General features: G+C 39.8%; 1 long non-coding RNA gene across 2 annotated transcripts; it reads left to right on the forward strand.

Annotated features, from left to right (window-relative positions):
* The first annotated feature begins 1,197 nt into the window (after nt 1-1,197).
* On the forward strand, nt 1,198-13,241 carry LOC112647327 (uncharacterized). Of its 2 annotated transcripts, XR_003128238.3 has the most exons (4): nt 1,198-3,364; nt 7,923-8,057; nt 12,537-12,879; nt 13,128-13,241. It is a non-coding gene; the product is annotated as an uncharacterized LOC112647327 (long non-coding RNA). The 2 variants fall into 2 exon arrangements; XR_003128237.3 differs by having other exon boundaries at nt 12,537-13,241.
* Nucleotides 13,242-13,802: the final 561 nt, after the last annotated feature.

Here is a 13,802-nt window from a genome sequence, read left to right on the forward strand (position 1 = left end):
TTCTAAATTAATCAACCTATTAGCCGGTCTCTCCTAAACTTTTAATATGAGATAATACATTTTCTTTTTTGTTTAGGCCATTTTAGTTTGTTTCTTTGCATTTGCAGTCAAATCATCCTGAAGACATACTCTTGAAAATATAAAGCAAACAATTTATTTTTTTTTAATTTTAATTTTTATTTTTTTAATTTATTTTTTATTGGTGTTCAATTTACTAACATACAGAATAACACCCAGTGCCCGTCACCCATTCACTCCCACCCTCCGCCCTCCTCCCCTTCTACCACCCCTAGTTCGTTTCCCAGAGTTAGCAGTCTTTACGTTCTGTCTCCCTTTCTGATATTTCCCACACATTTCTTCTCCCTTCCCTTCTATTCCCTTTCACTATTATTTATATTCCCCAAATGAATGAGAACATATAATGTTTGTCCTTCTCCGACTGACTTACTTCACTCAGCATAATACCCTCCAGTTCCATCCACGTTGAAGCAAATGGTGGGTATTTGTCATTTCTAATAGCTGAGTAATATTCCATTGTATACATAAACCACATCTTCTTTATCCATTCATCTTTCGTTGGACACCGAGGCTCCTTCCACAGTTTGGCTATTGTGGACATTGCTGCTAGAAACATCGGGGTGCAGGTGTCCTGGCGTTTCACTACATCTGCATCTTTGGGGTAAATCCCCAACAGTGCAATTGCTGGGTCGTAGGGCAGGTATATTTTTAACTGTTTGAGGAACCTCCACACAGTTTTCCAGAGTGGCTGCACCAGTTCACATTCCCACCAACAGTGTAAGAGGGTTCCCCTTTCTCCACATCCTCTCCAACATTTGTTGTTTCCTGCCTTGTTAATTTTCCCCATTCTCACTGGTGTGAGGTGGTATCTCATTGTAGTTTTGATTTGTATTTCCCCGATGGCAAGTGATGCAGAGCATTTTCTCATATGCATGTTGGCCATGTCTATGTCTTCCTCTGTGAGATTTCTGTTCATGTCTTTTGCCCATTTCATGATTGGATTGTTTGTTTCTTTGGTGTTGAGTTTAATAAGTTCTTTATAGATCTTGGAAACTAGCCCTTTATCTGATATGTCATTTGCAAATATCTTCTCCCATTCTGTAGGTTGTCTTTGAGTTTTGTTGACTGTATCCTTTGCTGTGCAAAAGCTTCTTATCTTGATGAAGTCCCAATAGTTCATTTTTGCTTTTGTTTCTTTAAAGCAAACAATTTAAAGAGAGATTTTAAAAATCTGGATAAATATGAAACTAACAAGTGCCACATCTAACTGCTTAAAATTGGTTTGAATCCACATGTTCAGAAAAATCAAGTGTTATAATACTTAAGGAAAACCTTTCATTAAGCATTTTCTTTGTGTAAGTCACTTTTATGAGCCCCATGATGAGGCAGCGATTGAGCAAGTAGACTAGGGACACAAAAAATATGGAAATGCATGATCCTTAAATTCAAGGAGCTTATACTACAGTTGGGGAAAAAGTTCTGTTGATGGTAAAAATTTTTTTTAAAGATTTTATTTATTTATTAATGAGAGACACAGAAAGAGAGGCAGAGACACAGACAGAGGGAGAAGCAGGCTCTATGCAGGGAGCCCAATGTGGGACTTGATCCCGGGACTCCAGGATCATGCCCTGGGCTGAAGGCAGGCGCTAAACTGCTGAGCCACCCAGGTGTCCCTGATGGTAAAAATTCTAAATTATAGATCAGTTTTAAAGAAGTGGTCCCATTATGTTCAAAGATGGTACCTATTATCTGCCAAGTAATAAATTGTACTATCACTCTGTAATACTTCAAATATCAGAATCCCTTTCCACATAAAAACCTCTGGATCCTAAAGTATATTAGAAAAACCTTTAATTTCATAAGATCAATTCTTCTTTTGAAATAGCAACCGACATCTGAATAGATTTACTTTACACCTGAGCAAGCTGAAAATTCATACAGAAAGACATCATTCCCAATTTTTTACTTAAAGCATTTTACCTTTTATGAATGATTGTCATAGACTTGGAATTAGTGGAGTCTAGACTAATGAGTCTTTGCTGTATTTGTGTGGGAACATGGTAATTTCTGATTTGATAGTTTATCTTTAAATTTTCTAAAGAAAAGAAAGCTACCACAGAGATGGTGGAGAGCAAGTTGACCTGTTCACACTTGATGTAATACATTTTGGTATTTATGGAGAGAGTGCCCAAGGCAAGTAGGAGTCTAAGTAGTAGTGATAAGTGTGCATTTTGCCTTCATGGGGACCCTGAGGGAGATGAAGAGTGCTAAGCCTTGGCAGGAAAGCAGCAACCCAGATATAAAATACTTCAGCTCCAAATGTGTCTACCAGAGCATAAATTTATTAAAATCCCATTTTCAACCATAAAGAAAATACATCAATAAAGCAGCAGCTCCCACTAGCTAAGTCAGGTTTGTTTTGTGTTTTGCAGTATCATTTTTTTTTTTATAAAAGTATGAATGGTTTAGCAACCCTGGCTTTAAAAGAGGGATCTCAAGCACCAGTTCCATGGTTGGTTTTAGTAGAGTCGGTGTGCTACTAAATATAGAATGGCCAAGCAGTGGCCTTCTGCATAAAACCACTTGGAAGCCTTTCTCTAAGGATGAGGGTTCCATTTTTCTCTGTCAAAACCAGCAAGTACAAACATGGCCTGTAAACAAAAGGTCTTCATTAATAGAAGATTGTCATTTCTGCTGAATCCCAACTGGGAGAGTTTGGACTGGACAGAAGAAGGGAAAGGCGGTGGATGATTAAGAAGCTACAAGGTACAGGGGATGTTTCAGCTTCTAAAACTTCCTCTTCATCAGTTGAATTACTGTCTTCAAGAGCTGTCTGTGCCCCACTTTTTGTGGAATCCTGCGATCCTGGAGGGAGGAAGCTATTACCAAGTTGATTTTTGAATGAGTGCGTTTCAGTGTCAAGAGCATGAAAGGGAAGGATGGAGAAGCTGTCACAAATTGGTGGAGACTGAGGACATATGAGAGCTAAATGCAGTGTGGCATCCTGGATTGAATCCCAGAGTAGAGAAAAAGACATGAATGGAAAGACTGAGGAATTCCAAATAATACATCTAGTTTCATTAATTGCACCATACTGGGTTGATTTCTTATTTCTGTACAGTACATCTTTCTCTTTCCTGGACACTAAAATTTACTATGTCAGGCTACATTTAAAAGTAAAACATGTTCAAGAAATTATTTTCTTTGTGACAGAAATGCAATGTGTTTTTCTCCAGTTGAAGTGGTGACGATTGCAGAACGGTCTTCCCTATTAAACATGGTATCTAAAGAAATATCTAAAACTGATATTGAAAGAAATCCATGGAACTCCCATGACTACTTCAAGGTAAATATGATGTCCAGTATTGTCCATATGCTCCTTGTCCCTTGAGAGAGATCAATGGGCATGAGGAGAAAGTTGAAGCATATTATTGGCAATACTATTACTCCTTACCTATTTCCTTACATGTCAATCTATTTACCAGCAGTGTTCTGGGAAAGAACTAGAATTTGGGGAAACCAAGAGGCAGGGAGAGGAGGTTACAAGGAATTCAGAGCTATGAGCTCTGGGTTCAAAGCCTTAAGTATAGAAGAAGAGTTATCTTCCCATTCATACTTTGTAGGCTGAGTTTCCACGTGAGATTTCATTTAGGAAAAAAAAGTTCTATTTGAGTTTGGCCATGGTGGGGTGGGGGTAGGAGAGAACATTCCTTTTTAACCGTGGTTATGAAAAATCTCAAACATACACAAAAGTAGAATGGAGTGAATCCCTATGTACTCACCATCTAGCTTCAACAATTATCAATATATGACCATTCTGATCTCATTTAAACCATAATCACTCCCCCACCATCTACTCCCACAAGATTATTTTGCAGTAAATCTCAGTCAGACATCACATCATTATATCTGTAAATATTTCTGTAGGCATCTCTAAAAGATCTTATTTTTGTGAAAAACGTAACCACATTATGCTAAGTGAAATAAACCAACCACCAAAAGACAAATACTCTATGATTGCACTTATATGACATGCTTAGTCAAAATTATAGAGACAGAAAGGAGAATGGGAGCTGCCAGGGGCTGGGAATAAGAGAGGGGTGGGGGGTTAATTTTTAATGGGTAAAGAGTTTCAGTTTTGCAAGATCAAAAGAACTGTGGACATCAGTGATGGTAAGGGTTGCACAACATCATAAATGTATCTATTGCCACTGAACTGTACACTTAAAAATGGTTCAGTGGGTAAATTGTTATGTGCATTTTACCACAATAAAAAATAGAACAAAAACAATTTTTAAAAAACCATAACCACAGTAGCCTTCTCATACTGAAAAAATTAACACCAATGCCTCATCAAATAGCCAGGAAGTGTTTAAATTTCTCCAATTATTCATAAGTTTTGGGGGCTTTTTTGCAATTTGTTTAAACAAGATTTACACTTTGCATTTGGTTTTTATGTCTCTCTTAATTGCCATATAATCTAAAAATCTGCAGAATTTTTCATTTTCTGGGTTTTACTGATTACATCCTTGTGGTGTCATTTAACACATTCTTCAGCTATAGGGAATTCTTCTCCTGCCCTCCTAAACACATTCTTCTTGCTAGTGTCTGTTCTGGGCTATGTTATGCTGAACACTCCCCTTCTAGAAGGGATTTGATTCCTTGCTGTGGCTTTATTTTGGTCCACTTGAGATCTGGGCACCCACCTGCCCAGTGGAAATAATCTCCGATCTCAACAAGACTGTTCAGAACTGAGTTCACTGTCTTCTCTCCCTCCCACTAACAAAACTTTAGTGCTTCCTATGTTCCCTCCCCCTCAGTGAATGGAACCAAAATCTGCACAGAGGTCCAAGTCACAAGCATGGGCACCATCTTGAATCCCTCCTAAACCATCTGTTCCAAGTCCCGTCATTCTACCTGATACCCATCACCACACCAACACTCCAGGGGATGCCACTGATTTCTCTTAATCTGGATCTTACCTGGAATCTCTTCTCTGGATTGCTTCAACAGTCCCCTGACTGGTTTTTCTGTTAAAATTCTCACTGTACTGGGACACCTGGGTGACTCAGTGGTTGAGCGTCTGTCTGCCTTTGGCTCAGGTCTTGATCCCGGAGTCCTGGGATCAAGTCCTGCATTGGGCTCCCCACAAGGAATCTGCTTCTCCCTCTGTCTATGTCTCTCCCTCTCTCTGTGTGTGTCTCTCATGAATAAATAAATACAATATTTTAAAAAATAAAATTTTCAGTGTATTGCATGTTACTTTTTCATTCTGCATTGAGAGTTGTCTTCCCAAAACAAATCTGATTACATTGCTCTGCTATTTAGAACACTTCAACGGCTCTTCACTGCTGTACAGATAAAATCCAAACAGTTAGACATGGAAAGCCCTTCAAGAATTGGATCCTTCCTTCTTTTCAAGACTCACTTCTCCCCTACCTCCTCTATCACCCCTCCCACTATACCCCAGTCATCGAGGGCCGAGGGCTCCTTCTGAATCTCTAGATATGCCTCCAGGCTCTCGTCCCTCTTCCCACTGTCCTCATATCCTGTCCCCCTCACCTGCTTAAACTCTTGTGTTTGGATATCTGCTGTGATGTTCCTCTTGTACCCTCGGCTGTAATCCCCCCAGGGTGTTGGTGGTTCTTCCTCTGTGTTCTCATAGCCCTGGATTCAGTCTTAACAGCACTGCTTGTATCCCTCACTACCCAGAAATCTTCCTAAGAGCATGTCTTTTTTTTAAAGATTTTATTTATTTATTCATGAGAGACACACAAAGAGAGGCAGAGACACAGGCAGAGACACAGGCAGAGAAGCAGGCTCCCTACAGGGAGCCCCATGTGGGACTCGATCCCAGGACCCTGGAATCATGACCTGAGCCAAAGGCAGACAGATGCTCAACCACTGAGCCACCCAGGTGCCCCAAGAAAAATTGAAATTGGCAAGAAGTTTTATTTTTGTGTGTTTATGCTTCTGCTAAAGTCTTTAAGTTTTCTTGCATTGGGGGCCTGTATAATTCCTATGATTTGGAACCCATTGAAAAGTTTGTAGCTTCTAATAAGATCAGTATTTGTAAATATTTCATGAGATAGTGTGTAGTCTCTTTCAAGATTTGTTCTTTTTGTTTATACTACTTCTTGATCACAGTAACTATGATTACTTAAATGTCAACTTTTTATGCTTTCATTATACATCACCATTTTTTATGCAATATTCTCTTACTCTTGAATTCTTTGCTGTAATCTATTTCCAGTGAGCAGGACATTTTCAGGTCATTTTTTTTCAGGACAGGCATAACATTGAGGTGTATTTTCTGAGTCCCCAAATATATCTGAGCATGTCTCTGTTGCATTAGCATATAAAATCATACTGCCTTGGAGTGCCTGGGTGCTCAGTCAGTTACATGTCTAACTCTTGGTTTCAGCTCAGGTCTTGATCTCAGGGTCGTGGGACCAAGTCCCACATCAGGGTCTCTGCTCAGTGCAGAGTCTGCTTGAGATTCTCTCTCTCCCTCTGCTCATCCCCCTGCTCGTGCTCTCTCTCTCAAATAAATAAATAAATAAACAAACAAATAAATAAATAAATATAAGAAATCTTTTTTAAAAACCATGCTAGATTAATTTAAAATGCTTGGGTCACTTTTTTGTCCCTGCAGAATTACATTTTAATCTTCATTTTCTTCTGGTATTTATTTTTGCAGGGGAAAAAATGATCCCTAATTTTTTCCCATTAGATTTAAATTCCTTGAAATTAAAAAATTTTAATTCAGATAATCTAGGTCTTTCTTCACTAAATTTGCCTGACATTAAATTTGCCCTTTCATTAAAATATCTAAATCTTTCTTTCATTTAAAAAATACATGTATAATTTCCTTCATTATTGCTTCTCTTTGCCTGCTTTGTTCTTTCTTACTGGATGTACTTTTTGTATATATGAAATTTCTTGATTTTCTCTTCAGAGTGCCTCTCTTCTATAACTCTTTATATATTGTTTAAATTAATAGACATTTTTAAAAGCAGTTTTAGGTTTTCAGAAAAAAACCTGAGAGAAAAGTGATCTCGAGTTAGGATGGTCATTTCTTGCAATCTGTGAGCCCAAATCAATACATTATTACTAACTAAAGTCTGTAGTTTCCATGAGGGTTCACTCCTGTTGTACCATATTCTATGGGCTTTTAAAAAATATTTTATTTATTTATTTGAGAGAGAGAGAGAGAGAGAACATGAGTGGGGGAAGGGCAGAAGGCGAGGGAAAAGCAGACTCCCCACTGAGCCAGGAGCCTGATGTGGGGCTCAACCCCAGGACCCTGAGATCATGACCTGAGCCGAAGGCCAATGCTCAACTGACTGGGCCACCCAGGTGCCCCTACGTTCCATAGGCTTTTGATAAACACTTAATAGCATGCATTTACCAATACAGTGACTTGCAGAATAATGGTTTCAGTTCTCTAAAAATCTCCCACACCCTACTTATTCTCCCTCCCTCTTACCCTCCTAACCCCTGGCAACTCCTGATTTTTTAACTGTCTCCATAGTTTTATTTTTCCCACAATGTCATTTAAATGCAATCATAAAGTATGTTGGCTCTTCAGATTGGTTTCTTTCCCTTAACAATATGCATTTAAGCTTCCTCTATGTCTTTTAATGGCTTGATAGCTCCATTTTTTTTTTATTGCTTAATAATATTCTTTGCCCGATGGACCATAGTTTGTTTTTCCGTTCACCTACTGAAGGACATCTTGGTTGCTTCCAAGACTTGGCAGTTATGAATAAAGCTTCTCATAACACCCGCATGCAGGTTTTTATGTGAACATAAGTTTTCAGCTCATTTGTATAAATAGCTCCACCATGCTCCATCCAGCATGATTGCTGGATCATCTGGTAAGAATGTATTTACTTCCATAGGAAAGTGCCAAGCTGTCTTCCAAAATGGCTGCATCATTTTGCATTCCCACCAGCAATGAATAAGAGCTCCCATTGCTCCACGTTGTCTCCAGAACTTGATGCTGTCAGTATATTGACTTTTGGCCCTTCTGAAAGGTGGGTAGTTGTATCTCATTATTTTACTTACATGCCCCCAGTCACATATGATGTGGAACATCTTCTTATATGTTTATTTGCTACCTGTATATCTTCTTCACTGAGGTATCTGTTCACTTCTCTGGCTCATTTTTAATGGGTTGTTTTCTTTAAAAAAAAAAAGGGGGGGCTTATTTATTTTAGAGAGAGCACAAGCAGGGGGAGGGGCAGAGGTAGAGGAAGAGAGAATCTCAAGCCAACTCTGCACTGAGCATGAGCCGACTATGGGGCTTGATCTCATGACCCTGAGATCATGACCTGAGCCAAAATCAAGAGTTGGTCAACTAAGCCACCCAGCTGCCCCTTCGTGGATTGTCTTCTTATTTTTCCGTTTTAAGAGAGCTTTTTGAATCTTGAACACCAATCCTTTAGCTGATATGTGTTTTGCAAAGATTTCCTCCCAGTCTGGGGCTTGTCTTCATGTGCTCTTCACAGTGTCTTTGCTGTAAAGCAGCACCTCTTAAAAGGTGTTATATCTAGAGAAGTCATCACTAAACCCCAGGTGGCCTAGATTTTCTCCTGCGTGTCTTCTAGGAGTTTTTACAGTTGTGTATTTTCTATGTAGATCTATGATCCATTTTGAGTTAATTTTTGCAAAAAGTGTGAAGTCGGTGTCTAGATTTATTTCATTTGCAGATGGACGTCTAGTTGTGACAGCATCATTTCTTTTTTTTATACTCTTCATTTTTTTCTGAGTATTAAGAGAAATTGAACTTTTTCTCCACATTGCTGACTTAATTTTTTGTACTCTCCAGTCTCCCATTCTGTTTCTACTGACTTTTAGTGATGATTTCTAATTCATTTTTTATGAGTCTTTTCTGATCTCAGATTGCTTTTGGTAAGTGACCAATGACCTCTCCAGTTTTCTTTGAGAATATAAACTATGGATATTTTTTTAACTTAAATATTTATATGTAAATTGGGGGCGCATGAATTCTGTTGAGGGTCTGTTTACACCTATTCTACTGCCATAGTCACTAGTAGCTAAATATGGAAGATGGGCACTTGGGTGGCTCAGGTTATGCATCTGCCTTTGGCTCAGGGCATGATCCCAGGATCCTGGGATCAAGTCCCATATTGGGCTCCCCGCGGGGAGCCTGCTTCTCCCTCTGCCTGTGTCTCTGCCTCTCTCTCTGTCTCTCATGAATAAATAAATAAAATCTAAATAAATAAACATGGAAGAGTGTTCAAAAGTGTTCCAGTTTGGACAATAAGTTATATGGTCACTCTCCATGCAAAACTTAGCTATGTTTCCTTAAGGATCAGTTTTCACTATGTGCTTCTTCAGAGTTTTTATGGCTAAAAGACATTAATTGTTGCCCTTTATGATTTTACCCTGTGCACACAAGTCATCCTACGTATGACATTATTTAACCCTTCCCCCCAAATCCCATAAGTCAGAACTATCGTCCCTATCTTACTGATGGGGAAATTGATGCCCAGACATGGGGGGGGGAGGGCTGGTGGCAGAGGAGAGCTCTGTGCTTTGCTTAACTGTCCTGACTATGAAAAAGCCTACAGAGAGGAAGTAGGAGAAGGTTGTTGCTATATTTGTTGGTTGTCTTAGGGAGAGAAAGTGGGGAAGCCCTTTGGCCCAGGCTGGTATCTAGTAAAGGTGGCACTTTCTTGAGGCTCCCTGGAAGCATCTCTCCATGTGTGTGAAATATCTAGGGTGGGAACACACACAAATAATGAGCAGGAGCAGAGTCAGGCTTCTCCTTTTAAGAGGCTGAGGATGACTCCTTTTGCAGAATGGCCAAGCCAGGAAGGTCATTCTGGGTCTACAGCAATCCAGCCTGCCTGCAAAATGCACCCTTGGGCTGCACTCCTGACTTTGAGAGCTACCTGCATGGCCTTGTCAGGCTTATGACATGGTGCAGGGAGAGTACAAACACCAGTCCAGGTAGATTGACAACAATGGTCCAGATGTATTAAACGGTCAATAGACTGAGAGTCTGAACACAATGACCACCCCTGATACATTCACCTCACTGGAGATGTGGCCCAGGCCAGATATATTTTAAACTCAACAATGATCCAAACTGACTATTCCAAAAAGTAAATATCCTGAATACACTAAGTCCTCCAGACACATAACAGGCCTGATACATGGGCCAATTCACATCCTCCGAGCAGCACCGACATGTTAGCATCCCAGACCTACTAAGTAAGACACACAGCCATCTCCTGGCACCATGAGATACCCCATCCACTGGAACTAGGATGGGTAAGATGGAGAAGGAGGCCAACCTGAGATCCCTTGGGATTCCAAGTGGAGCAATACCTTCAATCTTCTAGCCATATAAAACCATACTACAGGGATGCCAGGGTGGCTCAGTGGTTGAGTCTCTGTCTGGCTCAGGGCGTGATCCCAGGGTCCTGGGATCAAGTCCTGCATCGGGCTCCCCGCCTGTTTCTCTGCCTATGTCTCCGCCTCTTTCTGTATGTCTCTCATGAATAAATAAATTCTTTTTAAGAAATAAATAAACATAATAAATAAAAAATAAAACTCTGCTACTGAAAGTGTGGTCCATGGTCCAGGAGCCTTGGCATCACCTAGACAGTCAGAAATGCAGACACTAAGACCCTCCCCCAGACCTACTAAATCCCAATCGATGCAATACATTCCTCAGAAGGCTCGTGTGCATTTGAAGAATGAGAAACACTGATATAAACATCTGAATATCTTTCTAGAATTTTGAGCTGAGCATCATCTTTACAGGATCCTATAGCTGAAGAACAAGTGTGTATCCATTGATCACGTGAAAACCTGTCTGTTCGCGAAAATTCGAGAATGTTTGCAAGTGTTGTCATAGACAGGAAACATAACAAGCAGGTGGTGATGGTTTACAAGTAACATGTGTTTGGGAAGTTTTATTTTTTTAATCTTTAAAAAAATTATCTCAGGATGTGCACATACTTCTTTGAGCCTAATCCCATACCAAAACGGAATTATGAGAATTATACACACTTCCAGATCTGTCATAGGGATAAACTTCTGGCAGAAGCTGCCTATTTTCCCTCAAAATCTGAATATGATCATAGGTACTTACTCCTCTGTTGCTGGACTCATGCATTGTAGTCCTGGACAAGAGCACGATTATTAATTATGTTGACAGTAAAACATATGAAAAGTAAACAAAATGCATTACAATTTTATGAACTATTTAGAGCTGTTAGAAAGGCTTAGGATTCCACATACATCTCATTCCTTACAGGTACTCATGTCCACGAGGAAACTTCCATGTGGCTAATTAAACTGATTCCTTAATTTTGAACTGTTGGCCATATGTGAGCTGACTTTTCTGCTCTCTCCACCTGACGTGGGGACAATCTGTGTTTGCCTTGCGCTGAAAGTTGAGATGGGTTCTTTGAGAATTGTTTTCATTCCCTTCCAAGGGTTTCTGTCCTGGATGAAGGGAGAAGGGAAATGAATCCTTTCTCTTTGCCAGGTTAAATTTCCAACTGCCTGGAAGGACCAAGATCAGCAGATACTGCCTTGCCTTACCTAGTAAAGCAACAGTCAGGTGACACCGGGCTGTTTGCCTCAGAGAAGTGATGTATTAGAACAAAAGGAAAGAAACAGGAATCTCTTTCTAGCTACTGAGCTTCAAATACCCGTATTCCAAAAGCATTGATTTTGGAAATTTTTATTCCCTGTGATCCGAGAACCAATGAGATCATGCGTGAGACCATGTTCATTCTACTTCCACTCCCCCCCACACACACACCCCTCCACCAGAAGAAAGAGACCTTTTTCTTTATTTTTTTTTTAAGATTTTTATTTTTTTATTTATGAGAGACACAGAGAGAGGCAGAGACACAGGCAGAGGGAGAAGCAGGGGGCCCAAAGTGGGACTCGATCCCAAGCCCCAGGATCACGCCCTGAGCCAAAGGCAGATGCTCAACCACTGAGCCACCCAGGTGTCCCAAAGGAGGTCTTTTTCTTTGCACAAAGATATCTCTGCTTCACCAAGCAGCAAGTCTGCATGGCAACATCCACCCACAGAGTACATGGTTTCTTATTTGGACCATCCAGATGGGTGCCTTTTCCTGATTTGCATGAAGGTAACATATGCTGACAGACACCTAGGGAGGATGGTAGATCCTGAGCAAGATGCTCTGTTTCCCACACTTAAATGAGACCCAGAGGGTCAGAAGATAAAGAGAGGAGCTAGATTGGCATTCCCCACACAGATTCCTGGGCAAAGAGGAAAATTCCAGAGAAGAAATGGGTAGAGGGGACACCTGAGTGGCTCAGTGGTTGAGCATCTGCCTTTGGCTCAGGTCGTGAGCCTGCTTCTCCCTCTGCCTATGTCTCTGCCTCTCTGTATGTGTCTCTCATGAATAAAAACACAAAATTAAAAAAAATAAAATAAATGGTTATGAGACGCATCTAGGCAGAGGTGACCTTACTTTTTGCTGTTTCCTGTATCACAGCGGGGAACAGGAGCAGCAGAGAAACCACTGAATCCAGAAAGGCCTTCCAGAAGAATGGAGAAACACTCCACTGTGAACTTTGCAGACAGGGAAATGGAGGAAGGAGAGACCATGAACAGAAGAGGCTAGCTGGAAAAAGCAAAAATCGTAACCAGAACTCAGATGATCAATACCTGTTTTTTCTCTGACCTGTCACTCCCCCTCCTGACAAATGCCCATCCTCTTATTATATAAACTTATCAGTATTTCAGGGGATGGGGGGACAGTGCAAAAGGCAACGGACCCACATTTGGCAGAGTTTAAATTTCCTCCATCATGGTAGATTGGAAGCTCAGGCTAGAAGGTAAGTGGTTCCAGGGAAAAGGAAATAAAGTGAATAAAAGAGGATACACTTCTTGCTCCATGTATTTGTGGGCTGAGAGTCACACCTGCTACACTTTCTTCTGCTCAGTCAGGCACCCCTGTTTATTTTGAGACAGAGATTTCTAATGGTACATAACATCATGCTTTTAATCAGCACTAAGTACATATTTTGTAACTTGGCAAATGATGTAGTTCTTTAGAAAAACATTTTTTTTTTCTTTTTGGCAGAGAGTGTTTTTTTCAAACAGTGTGATTCTCCAAAACAACATTGAAGGAATTCTTAATCAAGCAAATAAAAATTTTTCAGATGAATAAATAAAATCTTAAAATCTGGTTACTCAATTGTGGAGGTACCCTGAATTCTTACTTTCTAGACAAAGTTTTCTAATAGCACAAATATCTCATAATTTGCGGATAAGTTAATAACTTGTATTACATACTGATTCTTTTGTCCAGGTATAAAAACATCTTAAGTTGCCCACGCTCGCCGTGTTTGTCTTCTCATTTTTAAGAAACAAACTAGTTTTGAGCCCAAATGAAAAGGTAGAATTGTGTAAAAAAAAAAGATGTTTAAAACAAAATAGGACATTTTGACCCATTTTAAAAGCAGCAGCCTGGTAAATAAATACAGGCATGGTAAATAAAGGTCTCTGGCATTCTTCTCTATGAAGCAATAGTTGGAAGAGATGAATGAAAAAAATTAATACAGTAACTTTCCTATTTGGCTCCTCTTCTAAACTTTCTTCAGCTCTCCAGCATTTATACCAAATTTGCCCTAGTTATTATTTGAAGGGGACAGTAATGGAAAAGTCTTACGAACTGTTATTAAGTTTATTTCCCCATTAAGATATGTATTTTTTTTCTAATTTAGATTTTTTAAAAATGTTTTCTGTATTTAAAACT

This window comes from Canis lupus, chromosome 5 (assembly GCF_003254725.2).
Source record: "Canis lupus dingo isolate Sandy chromosome 5, ASM325472v2, whole genome shotgun sequence".
Taxonomy (NCBI): Eukaryota; Metazoa; Chordata; class Mammalia; order Carnivora; family Canidae; genus Canis; species Canis lupus.